The 13,935-nt window shown below is 41.5% G+C and overlaps 1 long non-coding RNA gene across 1 annotated transcript; it reads right to left on the reverse strand.

The window, feature by feature from the left end:
- Window positions 1-1,312: 1,312 nt before the first annotated feature.
- On the reverse strand, window positions 1,313-13,398 carry LOC148222844 (uncharacterized). The gene is made up of 6 exons (XR_015805493.1): window positions 12,785-13,398; window positions 12,352-12,406; window positions 10,466-10,669; window positions 3,367-3,454; window positions 3,123-3,176; window positions 1,313-2,789 (listed from the first exon to the last, which is right to left on the reverse strand). It is a non-coding gene; the product is annotated as an uncharacterized LOC148222844 (long non-coding RNA).
- Between the last annotated feature and the right edge of the window lie 537 nt (window positions 13,399-13,935).

The raw sequence follows: 13,935 nt of genomic DNA on the forward strand, positions 1-13,935 counted from the left end.
TGCTACTTGTGTTTGACTACGTCAGCTATGAGCCCTCAAAGTATCAAGTCCTTCCCAGGCAAGGCATAAATCTTTTGTCAATGAAAAGGGCACATTATCTGTTTCTCAGATGTTTTTCTTTTCTAAAAAGCTACCTGAACTATAAGATAAATATTCAAGATGGTTATTTAAAAGAAAAGAAAGTAAAGCCTGAACACTTTTTCTTATGTATTGAGCATTTATGAGAAATCATAGAGACTGGGGATCTGTCCTCATGGCATGTCTCAGTTCAGTCTAGAAATGCAGTAATGCAGGAAAAGGATTTTTAAAAGTCTAATGAATTTAATAATAGTTTGGCTGTAGTATAATTTGTACCTTCTGAGTACAAATTCCCTTGCAGTGAAGCTACAAATTAACTCCTGAAACAACTAGGTGCAGCTTTCCTGGGTTAACTAAGCTGGAACAGGGTCAGTCCAAGTGTGGGACTGTGCAGAGGGCTATGTTGAACCAGGATCTCTATTCTCAGTAAATATCTTCTTGTTCCTAGTTATCTTCATACTGAAAGTGTGAAGAAATTAAACCAATGACTAGCCAAAAGGCAACAGATAAAAGGTTCATGGATTTATTATCTCTCTGTGAATCCAGTTACTCTCTTTTCCATTTTCAACTTCTATAGATGTAAAATTTGAATATTGGTATTGTTGATACCATTTCAAGGTGATCTCAGCCTTGTATGGATAAGCTGATACAGTACTGTTGGCCTTGCACTATCCTGAATCCCAAAACAACCTCAGCACAGACCCCCACTTTTCTCTGTAATTCAACTGTTTCTCCTCCTTAACCACCTGGGAATTCCTCACAGCACCATGTGTACATTTGTCAACTTCTTACCCTGTGATTTGTCACATCCAGCAATTTCTGATGCCATATTCAGGAGTTTCTCAGGCCATGCTCTGTGAGGTGTGGCCCATCCCCGACCACAGCCCAGTCAGCAGCACAGCCACAGCTTGGGAGAGAAACATGTGCATTCTGCTAGGACTAAACCAGAGTCACCATGATATGCAAAAGGTGAAAATACCAGTGTTTCTGGAGTGATGTGATACCCCTTTTCCCTGCTGCTTAGTTCCTGATCACCTATGGAATGACTTACTAGAAGAAGAGGATGCACCATTTGGTCCCAGACAAAGGCAGCACCTGAAGTTAAGTAAGACTTTGAAAGGTAAATAAAGGTGTTTGTGACAGCCTAAGGAACTGGACGCCACTGCAGGAAGCTGCTCCAGTGAATGATGGGTTCAGAGCTGAGAAAATAAAACTTTAGAAATGAACAGTTTAGGAAAAATGCCTTTTAATGAGGAGGAATGGAAAACTAAATTAAACCATGATGATCATCGGAAGGGTACATAAGATTGCTTATATTACATTTGGATAGGTCCTCAGAGGAAAATAAAAACATCTTGGTAAAAAAGAGATCAGCCACAATAACAAAGTGAGTAGTCCTGGCAGTGCATCGGCCATTTTATGTACAATTTTGGAAAACCAAGCTATGCATATGTGATTTGCTTCATTTTTGTTAAATAAGGTTTTATCTCATTTTTATGATTTTAGGATTAATAAACATTACCCAAGTCAAGCATAAAATGAGCAGCGCCTCATTCAGCACATTCACTGGAATTTCCAGTGCATTTATCATTTTCTTCTGGAAGTATGGATACCACAATGATTAGAAAACAATATGGCAGGAAACTCTTGATGTTAAACAGTTGAGTTATGTATTACAGATTGCCTCAGATTCTCTGACTTTTCAAATTTAAATATTTTCAAAGTTTTTCTGAAGCTTTTGGCACATTTTCTCCTAAGTATGTACAAGAAAGACAGAAGATTCATGTAGGACTCTGGCCTTCTGTTATTGTTTAAACACTGATGCTTAAGGTTTAAATTTACAGAGAACGAATCATTCTACATCAAAACTAAGGTGTTGCATGTTTATTTACAGACCAAGCTCCAGTAGTAATGTGTATTTGTCATGGAAACTGATTTGAGTTTAATTCTAGTCTCTCTTTTGCACCAGGAAAATGTGAGTTTCATTTTACTTGTCTCTGTTTTCAATTATAATTTGACAAAAGAAATAACCACATTACCTATTTGATTTGCCAGAACTTTATCCCAGCACCACCTGTTGAGCCCTCAGCACTTGAATTCTGACATATAGCAGAGAACAAAATTATGCAGTTGGCATTCTAACCAGCAAGGATGCCAACAAAAGCATAATATAGCCTTTGTACTCAAAGCACAACAAAATATATATTAAGCTACCAACTGCAAAGGTTTAAGTAAGCCACATTTAATTATACATGAACATATCTTTCCAACAAATAGCTCAGTAAAAAAATGCTATGGAAGTTAGAAAGAACCCTTTTGGTTTGCTTTGGTAAATACTGCAAGCTTGAAACAAACGAAGTTTCACAATACCATATAGATTTACATCAGAGATGGCAAGAGGACAGCCAGATGGTTTATTCAAATAGATGGATTCAACACTATCAGTTTCCCAGCTTAAACAAAGTGCCCCATGGTCACTTCTGGCAGAAGATCTGACCTGGTGCAGTCCTGGTATCCCGGAGGGTGGAAGAGGAGGCTTCCAGCACTTGTCTGGATCCAGACCTCTCTTCTGAAAATAACCGGGACCAAAATAGAAGGGATCAACTGTGTCTTTGACGCATGTTTCTGAAAGCAGCACTTTGCCACAAAAGTACTCACGAGTGCTTCCTTGGCTCCCCTGGCCTGAGCTCTGCACAGAAGAAGGATGGAAGCTGAAGGAGACAGGACAGGTCAGGAGGCATGAGGCAAAAGCTCTGCTCCCCAGTTCTGCAGAGGTCTGCACTGGGGCTGTGAACTCACAGGGGATTTGCACACTGTGGTTTTAGCCGGGATCTTAGAGCTTCCAGAATTTGTTAAAAGAGATGAGTCAGATCACTGCACACTTTTTAAGGCACCATTTAAAATACTGGTGATAGTGACAATTCTCAGATTTTTATCACCTCCCCAATGAGACTACAAAAGATTTAACTGGTAAAAAAAATAATTTTGTAAACGAGGGAACAAAACAGCAATAAATCACAAAGTAATGGAAAGATTTTACTCACTGTGTTAACTTTTGAATCCTGAGGTACTTAAGTAATCCCTTCCACAGTGGGCTCCTGCAAACATAAATGGAAGAGGCATCTCTTGACACCTGTTAGATCCCCGATATACAAAGTTCTTTTATCTGATTCATGAAAGGTATTATATGCAGAAAGCTTAGTGAGAACGTTCTCTGATAGAAAGTGCAACATCTGCTGTTGTGTTCAGAAAAGTGGAGAAGGTTTTGCATGTGGATTGCTTTCTTACCAATGCATTGCTGCAGTCAGCTCTCAGCAGAACTTGCAGGATCTCCATCTTTGGAGGGTTCAACTGGACTGGACACAGCATGAGTGACCTGAAGTAATGAGACCTGTGTTGAGAAGGGGATTGGATGACCTACAGAAGTTTCTTTCAGCCTAAATTATCTATGATTTGAAAACTGACCTAAAGAAATCAGAAAGTTTTCCCTTACTGTTATTAAATTTTAAAGAAATGCAATTTTTGTCTTATTTTTTTTAAAGATTGAAATTACATATTTACTATTTATAATAGATTCTAAATCATATATTTTGTGATTAGATATGTAAATGTACTTTGATTATTTAATTATTTTTACATCAGAGATTCATTAAATAGAAGCACATATGTAAATGGTCATGTAAGTATACTGGGTGCCTGTGGTGTCATTCCAATCAGTTGATGAAAGTGCTTGCCTAAAACTCTAAAATGGTGATTTGAAACTTACCCCAATATCCTTAATTTTCTGTGCTGAAAATGTAACCTGACAATTGTTAATGAGAAAACCTTTCCTTCAAATTTGTAATAGAAACTGTAAAATACTTTCTAAGAGACAGGCCATATTTAGGAAAGCCAAATCTAGTTGATCTCTCCTTCTCAATTGCAAATATCCTTTGTGGTAACCACATTTCATTCAGGAGAGTTAGGCTAAAGGAAGTACACATATGACAGATAGTTTGGCATCATCCACCTCTGGATTTCTCAGATGTCTAACAGCCAAGAAAATGTTCCATCCTTTTAATTTCTTTCAAATAGCTGATCCTTTGTAGTATTTACTCTAAATGAAAGCTTCAGATGGAGTATCTGGATAGTGTTTGAAAAGGGCATCAAAGAACTCTCCTGTAACAGAATCCAGCATCTCCTAATTTCTCCCTTGTTCAGAATAGCTACAAATGCTTAAATGGCAATGTGGATGGAGCTTTGAGTTTTAAAATCATAAACTACTTAGAAAACTCACTCCAGAAATACATTGCCTTCCACAATCTCTCTAACATTCCTGGCACTTTGCTGCCTCACAATAGCCTTCAAAGCCACTGGAAACACTGGAACACTTCCTTGCCCAGCAGACACACAGGAGAGCTGCAGGTGGATTGATGAGCAGGCTGAGCTTGACAAATGGAATTTTCACCCTTGACTGCTGTTGTGGATTTAATGAACCCACCTTGAATATTTGAGGCAAGCATTTCAGCTTGACATGGAAGTTCTTGCATGTAAAACAGACGTGAAAATGATGAAACTCTACAGGTAGATTATAATGAGCTGTACAAAAGGCAGCACCTTTTCAGGCAATTGTTAAAGTCTGCTACAAGTAACCTAAATGCCTCAAATAATGCTTAGCTCCTTTTTCACTCAACAGGTAATTTCTATTAATGCCTTGTATCATCACATAAAGTGGGATTCACTATTGAATTTAATTCCACTTAATTTTGGACCATTTGGGAAGCATTAACAGCTCTGGAATGAAATGTCAATGGCTCTTTCATTAGTTTAGTGTTTTGTGTCTGCAGCACTGCTGCAAGGCAATGCCCTCACTTTGCATCATGTTTCTATTATTTGAGTATTCTGACAGTGCACACACACCCCCCCCGCCCCACACACATCCTTCAGAAAACCCTGACCCTAGGGATCCTTCCACTTTAAGTTGAGTTTACCTGTCACTGAAGTTGACTGAGGTCAGCTGGCTTAAAATTACTGATCTATAACCCACGCTTCCTGAAGAGATAATTTAAATCCAAAGAGAGTCTCATAAATTCCCGGGGAGATCTTAGTATCCTAAAAATAGACTTGACACCACTCCAAAGTTTAGCCTTTGTCTTGACAAAGAGGAATCTCAGTCAGCTCTGGTGCAGATCCTTCACAGGAGATACTTCTCAAAGTTCTCCTCAGCAGTCTGTGTCTTTCTTATCTTTTGGCAACTTGTCACTGATCCTTCTGCCAGCTTTCACTGATACTGAGATACTGAAGATGATGAAGCCGGGAGAGATAAAGAACTACTTTTCTGTATCTTCTCCCTGACATCATTATTTGTGCAGATACTTCTGCAGAACTGTGCTCAGAGTGAGTGATGCAGGGCACAGGCTAGTATTTGTATAGGAAAATGCTACCACATAGAATTCTATAGAAACAGCTCCAGGAGTTTATTGTACTTGTAGAATGAATCTTGGTATATTTTTTTGAGTGACCTATTAAAGATCTACACCAAGAGCAACATTTGCTATTACATTCTGTGGAGTTTTTGCTGGAACTTGTCCTGTTCTGCTTCCTGCCCGTCATAATCACATCATTCCTGCTGCAACCTGAGCCCTTGACTGCTCTGGAAAGTGGTTGAGATTTACCCAGTAGTGCTTCCCAACACAAAGTGATTTCCTGTCTCAAATGACTAAACTGTTGCATTGAGCAGAGGAGGACTCTAATTTCACTCTGAGCTGGCAAGATGATTCATCCGTTTGTTTATGTGCCGAAGGCTGCTGTGAGGAGCAGGCTTTGGAGGGGCACGCAAGCAGGTGATGATTTCATGTGGCAGCACCTAACACTGCCTGCTTTCATTGGCACCTCCCCATGCAGGCAGCTGTGCAGACCAGGCAGATTAACACTCATGAAATGACCATAAATTGTTTTCAAAGAATTGCCTTCATTCCTGATTGTCTTAAGACGTATAAACACATTTTACCACAGTGATATTGCCCTTTACAAAGGGATAGCCAATGCACAAGGGACTTCTTCCATTATACGGCCGTAAAAACAAAACTGCTATGGCTCTTGCCAAACTTGTTCAAAGTTTACATGGACTTGGTTCGATGAATGTGATGGAAAATTATATCCAATATTTTGGGTACTGGCCCATGCATCTCCTTACATCTCGGCAGTGCTTCTCGCAGCTTTTAGAACAGATTTCTAAATTCTGTTTTGTTTTGATTATAATGTTTAAAAAATAGACCACATGACATAGAACATCATTTTAGCTCTGTAAAATATGGCTCTTCCTGATGTTTTTTTTCTCCTAATTGGAAACAATAGTGATTTGTGCTCTGCTTTTCTTGGACGCTGCTGTTCTAGGGCTATCTGTTGCCTCTAAGGGAAATTGCCCCTCATATGCTATTGAAATAAATCATCTTGTGATGGAGCTGGAGATGACACAATGTTATACTGAAGGTAACTGGTACCGTGGCAAAAACCATGGGGCTTGTCCTGCCTCACTACCAACTTCATTAAATTTCTGTGGGCTGGGTAATTGAGTGAAATCAATAGAGTATTCTGATGGACTTTCAATGGACTGTGAATGCTATTGACAACAAACTATTTAGTAATGGAGAGGCTCCTCCTTCCCCTCAAGTTTCAGCATTATACAGGAGGAGAAAGCAACAATCTGCTTTAAAACCCTGAGCCATTATCTTGGAATGCTTTATGTTGAATGGCTGTAAACTAATAAAACTTCAGCTTTCTTACATGTCGTTGGAAACAATCGAACCAGTAATATTTTGTCAGAAGGAAAGTTTGCAGACAGCAAGCTAAAATATTTGCTTGGTTGTCTTTGGCACTCCTAGTATTTAAATGTGGGGTGTTTCAGGACTGTCGATATGTACAGGACTCTTAACAGGAGTTATAAGCAGAGATCAATAGTTCTTCCTACAGCAGGTCATCGGGCACATAACTTACTGAAATAGAAGGCTCAGTGCTTTTGACCTGCCTCCTACCTCAACAAATAAATCTGGGGTAGGGCAAGCATATCAAGTCTTAGGCTTGGGGTCTTCTGGAAATCCCTCCATTAAGCAGAGCCCCTTGAGGAAAAGAATTAAATTTGGTTTACCAGGCTGGGCACTGCGTTTGCATACGAAGCATGACGATGCCTCTGGTAATAGATGGTTGCATTCACAGAGGATTTGGGCTCTGCTCTGCTCCCTGGGGTAGATGTCTATTACCCTTGTGGTCAAAACCAGGCTGGGAAAGCTAAATAGGTGTCTTAATACTTGGTCTAAAATTCAAGAGAATTAACCTCCGATACGGAAATTTTCCCTTCTGAAGCGCCCCTTCCTTCTGATGATCTTTTGGAAGGCCAGCAAACCCCATAGCTCAACAGCACAATGGCCAAGTAGCCATAGCCTCGTTTATAACAATAGGTGCTGCAGTTTTACACCGGGAATTCAGCTTTACACCGCGAATTCAGCTTTACACCGCGAATTCAGCCGTCTCCCTCCACGGCTTCGGCCAAAGCCGCGCTTCCCCAGCTCTGCGCAGGTACTGGAGAGCAAACGCCCGAGCTGGGCCCGCCTTGGCCCGGCAGCAGAGCCCGCTGCTTCGCCTCGGACACGAACCCGCCTCACGAGCTGGCCCCCGACCCACCGGGCCCGTCCCGTCCCGTCCGTTCCCGTCCCGTTCCCATCCCGTTCCCGTCTCCCGGCGGGAGCGGGCCCGGGGTGGGAGCGGCGCGGGCGCGGCCGGCAGGGGGCGCTGCCGGCCCGCTGGGTCCCCTCAGGAGCCGCCGGGAGCGGCAATGGCCGCAGCCGCTTCTTTCCTCCGGCCTGCGCCTAAGGGGACACACAGCGCCTGGACGGGAATTCCCAGTGAAGAAAAAGGTGTTGAAGGAATAAAGTTTAGAAGGATCCTGAGCTACAGTTTCTTTAAGATAGTCAAAAAGACCTGTCCTGTGAAGGTTCTCATTATTAATTTTTTCACAAAATGAACTGCCATTCTTGGATTTCCTACAGTTCGTGATTGGCCATGGCTTGTCCAAAAGACACTAAATTCAAATATATATTTTTCCCCTGGGATTTTCCTTTCTCCTTCACCTCAGAACTTTAGAACTTTTTTTTTTTTTTTTTTTTACTTTCAGGGGCATGCTGAACTTTCCATTCTCCCTTTTTCTATTTCCCCAGATGACTTCTTTGTTTCCTGCTGTGTTTTTGTCGGGTTTTGGGGGAAAGGGGGGGTTGAAGAGGGAGGGACCTTTTATTCCGGAGCTGCACACACAGCATTTCTTGTTCGTTCGGTTATTAAGGGTTGTGAAAAATCCCTTCAGTCCCAGCATCTCCGGTTCCCTGATTCAGCAGCCCCGGGCGCTGTCTGTCCCTCCCAGCCCGGCACTGCTGTGCCCTGCAGGAAGGATGCCAGCCCGGCCCAGTTTAGCCCAGCCCGGCCCAGTTTAGCCCAGCCCGGCCCAGCTTAATCCAGCCCGGCCCAGCTTAATCCAGCCCGGCCCAGCCTTTCCAGCATCCCCTTGCATGTGTCACTGAGCTCCCCAGGACAAGGAACACCTCTGCCTGTGTGTCCCCAGAGGGCTGGGGTACGAGTGGCACGGGATACACACCTCCTTTACACTTTCTGGATCGTGCACAAAGCTTGAAACCTAGCACAGGTATTTCTGAACCTCTTCCTTTAATATCTCAAATGAAGAGAGGAAAATAAATTGGCTCTGACCTGGTGCTTTTTCATCTCTGGATGTGTTTTTTCACTGTGCTTTCCCAGTGTTGCTCTGAACTTTGTTTTATAAATATCTACATCCAAAAAAACCCACAGATACCTCTGGATACATTTATAATACTTCTCTATTCTTTGATTCCTTTGTATGAAATAAACTGAATCAACCACTTAGGTTTACCTTTCTGTGCTTAAAAAATAATGAAATACGACAGCTTATGGCTTTTCTCCTCTGGATGGCAGTAACTCCTGCTTAAACATTCTTGACCCGTGACTGCCATATCCTTCAGCAAGGGATTTCCTTTTGTTTGTCAGTGTGCTATCCAAAAGAAACATTTAATTTCATTCCTTCTATGTTTTTTCGAATTTAAATTTGAAAGCTAAGTAAACTTTCAAGGAAGGAATCTGCTTAATGTAAAAATCTAATTACACAGGTCCTATGTATAAAAGCAGAACAGGAATCAGAAGAAAGGAATTGGTGCTGCACATTAGTATTTACTTGTATCCAGTTACCTGTTTCATAAAAATGACCCGATGATGTTAAGAAAATCAAGTTCCTTGACATTAAACAATGAAAGAATACCAAAGGGACAGAAATGACCTGAGAGCGTACCAGAACATCTGCCCCTTTAAAATGCTCTCATTGTACCAGCACATCTGGATTTCCTGACTGTTCATTACAACATTAAATTTTAAGACAGAAAATATATCTAGTAAAGGTGACTTACAAAGACCCACTGTGCCTTTATGCAGAGGTTTGAGTGGGAATTAAGTCCTTCTCCCTTCACATCTGAGCAAGTAACACTTTTTCACTAACAAAGCTAGACTTACAGGTAGGACTTGTGTCTCCACAAGAGACACAGCAGTTTTCAAACACCAGTGCCTGTATTTATGCAAGTCAATCTGCACTTCAGCTGAGGTGTATCCTTCAGAGCTAGAGCAGCCAGCCTAATTTCTGGGGTGCTACATGTAAGGGCAGTGCTCCCCAGCTCCTGACTTGGCAGCAGCAGTATATGGAACTTCTGTTTCCATATATATATATATACACACACATATATGTTATTCTATCAGACAGCACATCACTGATTTTAGTTGTGCATTCACTTCCTGGTCTGTGGACTGAGATGCCCAATGGGCCTATGGGTGTTTTTCTACCAAGAGATTAGTGTTACCAATTCCTTTGAAAACCTTATCTGTTTTCATATGGAGAAAAACCCCTTGGCTCCTAGAATTAAGAAAAATGTTTCTACCCACATACTTTTTAGTAGATAAACCCAAATTTGGCAAGTTTATGTTAATATTTCTAGAATCAAGAAATTGCTTATATTTTCCCTCCAAATTGCTAATGCTCAGGAAAACTAACTTACTTAGCCCTATTTCTACAATTATTGTCCTGATCTTCAGCAGCCTGGTAAGGTACTGCCCGTTTGCTTGTCCTGCCTGCATCTGAATGAGGGAAGCAAAACACTGCTGTGGTACACGAGCTGATCCTGTAAAAGGCCCTACCCGAGTACTGGAAGCCCTCTGTGGTGACAGAAACATCAGTCCAGCATTGGAAATAAAGTGTTTCAGGAAGACATCATGTCTCCTGAGGTTCTTCAATAGACAGGGCAGCAAACTTTGTTACTGTCCTGGGAAAAAGAGTGGCACCTACCTGGTGACATGAGTCCAGCTCCACAGTGCAGAGGGAAATGGAATCCCAGGCACACTGTGTTTGGACAGCTTTGTTCAGGTAGTTTTCTTGAGGAGTCTAGCAGAGATGCTCAAGAAGCTTTCAAGATTGAAGGTATCAGTGGGAGATAAGTTCAAATTAATCCAAGTTAGTGTCCCGGGCTCTTTTTTTGAGATGTAAGGAAAGCTGAAAAATAGTAAAGTGGGTGCAACTAGAAAGGTGATTTTACAGCTGCAAAGCTGAATTTTCAGCCTTTCAAAAGAAAAGTAAAAGTAGATAAATTGTGTTACTCTGGTTTTACTGCAGGTCCATACCTTTGAGATCCCCAGGTTTGCTGAAAAATTTTCTCTGAAGACTTCATTAAATTCTGGCCCTGACACCAATTTGTTAGCAAAAGATAAAGCATGTTGAGAAGCTGACCCAAGAGGTTCCTCCTTAGCACATTTGTGAAGGCCTGTTGCTGCTCATACTGACTTCTGAGCTCAGGGGTAAAAGAAATAGAAAAAAGGACAGCCTCAACCCGTGAAACAAGTAAAGGGAAAACACATGACTTGTGGCATGTTTTATTATTGTGTTCTATTAAACACTGCTCTCTCCTGCTGCAGTGCCCATGTTTGCCTCCGTTCACCATGGCAGAAAGTAAAGGAAGGATAGGCAGTGTTAAAAAAAAAAATAAAAAAAAAATTAAATGGTCAGCTGCAGTTCCATTTTCACTGTATAATTTTCTAAGTATAAGCTTTGTCCAGGATGTGGGAGGAATGCTTCTGCCATGCCATTTGCCCTACCAAATACCTCTCTCAGCCCTATGAGCAATTTGTGCAGCATTCTGCATGGTCTCTTTCTGAAAAAGATGTAATTCATAAACCTCCCCCTTTCCCTTTGCTCCAAAAAAAGTCTGTACCATTTTCCTAGAGGGTGATGTGTACACATGGCATAGTAGAAATACAAAGCACATGCAGCACTGCATATGTTTCAAAAACTGTTTTCTGCATCTCCTTGATACATCAAAATGGAGTCTGATGGAAAACCAAGATGCTTTCCTGTGTGATGCTGGGGGCCACTGTGACAGATGAGGTCAGGAGAGGAGAAGGCATGCAAGAACATTTCTGGCTGAGTTCCAGAATACAGAGATTTCAAGTTTCTTGTGAGGACAGAAGAGCACTGTGCACTTGTATTTCTAGCTGTTGGCACTCCAGCTATACCCAGCTAGTCAGAGGGATTGGTTATAGCTAGAGCTCAGTTTGAAAGATTTCAAACAGATTAAAAATTCCTATTCATTACAAACTTCTAAATTAAATGAAACTCACTGAAAGATTTGTCTCTTTCTGAATACTGTTTAATTCTTTACATTGTGATCAGGTTATTTTGGACTCTTAATTTAGAAACACATGTATGGGATTTATGCTAGCACTCCTAATGCCCAGAATTATGGAACTGTCAACAGTTTGTCAAGAAAAAACACTCACTCTGGACTTTTTAAAAAGAAAAACAACTTAAAAATCTGTTTGGGACAGCATCCCGGTCTCTCAGACTTGAGACATCTTGCAACCCTAGGAGCACAAATGTAAGTGCAAGATGACCTGCACTGTGTGCAAGGAATGTGAAGTTTTTCTGAAATGCCTCCTTCTACTTCCCAAAACTAATTAGCACGTGCAGCCTTTCAACAAGGCTTTCTTGCTTTCTCATGCAAATGCAGTAGCAGGAGTGCATCATACAGCACAGCCCTGGAAATGAGGGCAGGGCTGCCTTTTCGGGTCCCTTCTAGACTTGCTTTCTGTACGTGCTGCATTAAACCCCTGCAGTGTTACACGAACAGACAGCACAAATAAACTCCAGCATAGTTACCACTACTTTCAGGTTTCATTTACCTGAGCAAGGTCTCCTTGGCTTGTCTTTCCATGTAGCATCAACTGCTGCTTCGACCTGCAGGAAACCAAAGGGAGAAAGTTTTCTGTGTGGGATATACACTTGTTTTCAAAAGAACTGTTCTATAAAACCCCCTATGCTTTCTCTGTTGCTGGAGTTGCCCGAGGCAGCTCTGTCATTGTTGATAATACATTAAGCACAATACATCAGCATGCCAGAGAAAAAGATTTCCCAGGATCAGCTATGCCCTTTGTAGAGCAGTAAGCAAGAATGACTAAGGTACAAAAGGGCATACTGTGGTGAAGCTTTTATGTGAGTGGGGACTGCAGAGGCAGAGAAGACATTAATGCCTTCTGCAAGCCATGAAGAAATTAACAAGAAGTATAAATGGGAACTCCAAGACAAGTAGAACAGTCACACACCCAAAAAAATCACCTGGACAACAGAGCTGTCTGAGTGATCCAGAAGCAAAAATCCTGTTTTCATGTGATGGCCCAACTGGCTGCAGAGATGGGGTTCGTTTGGCATCCATGAGCTCCCTCCTGCTGACACTGTTCAATCAGAAGAGTTTATTGCAGAGCAATCTGAGCAATATCTTGAATCTTCAACCCGTTTTCGCATAATTGAACCACAGTGGTTCAATGGTCAGGACTGGAAGTGAAAAAAAAGGATGGAGTCAGTTTGAAGGAAGCAGATGTCCTGTGACAGATGACCAAGTTATCTTTAAGCTGATACATAAACTGGTTTCTTTGCAAATCAGCAGAATGCAATGTCCAGCTGCTATAGCCTCCCTGTGTGCATCTGCACTTTCTACTTGATTTCCTCTGCCCTGTCCCCTGCTGTACTCTGTGAACCTTCCTAAGGTTACAAAGGATCTTCCAAGTTACAAAATTGATATTTTCTGGTAAAATCGATACCATAGTGATACTTTTTGATCAAGCTAATAGTAAACCCAAATATTCCTCAGTTCTTGCTTGTTCCAGCCAACTTTTCACAACTGAGACAGATGTATTTGATTTAAAAAAATCAAACAACCCTCCTGTCCCTTCCCTGCCCCCCCCCCCCCAAAAAAAAAAAATCAGGCCTATAATTATTCTATTAGCAGCAGACTGGTGAGTCAGTAAACCAAAGACATGAGGATACAAAACTTTGCATGGGAAAATATGCCCAGAGTCTTTGAAGTTAAAATTTTTGCACTGGCAGTTGTTAAAATCTATTCAACAGTTGATTTTGGAAGGCCGACCAGAATGCCTTTGTAGAACTTCTTGCATACAGGAAAGCTTCACTTATTTGAGGGTTATCAACACAACACCTTCTCCTTTTCACATCGTTTACATCCTTACAAAATGACTTATCCCAGTCATTTTAGTCAAATTTTAGAAGCATGTAATTGCTCCTCTCTCCAGTACAGCAATATCCCCTCAATGATCCCTCCACATCAGAGGGATGCAGTAATAGGGTGTTTTGAGTTGCACCCCAGTGGCCAAGGCTTTGAAAAATGATCTGAAAGGCCAGAAAGTGCCAAGGTGTATGGTGTGCCAAGGTGTTGGCTAAGGGGAGTGCCACCCCTTTGCTTCAGTAATCAC

Source organism: Sturnus vulgaris, chromosome 9 (assembly GCF_052056855.1).
Source record: "Sturnus vulgaris isolate bStuVul1 chromosome 9, bStuVul1.hap1, whole genome shotgun sequence".
NCBI classification, from domain to species: domain Eukaryota; kingdom Metazoa; phylum Chordata; class Aves; order Passeriformes; family Sturnidae; genus Sturnus; species Sturnus vulgaris.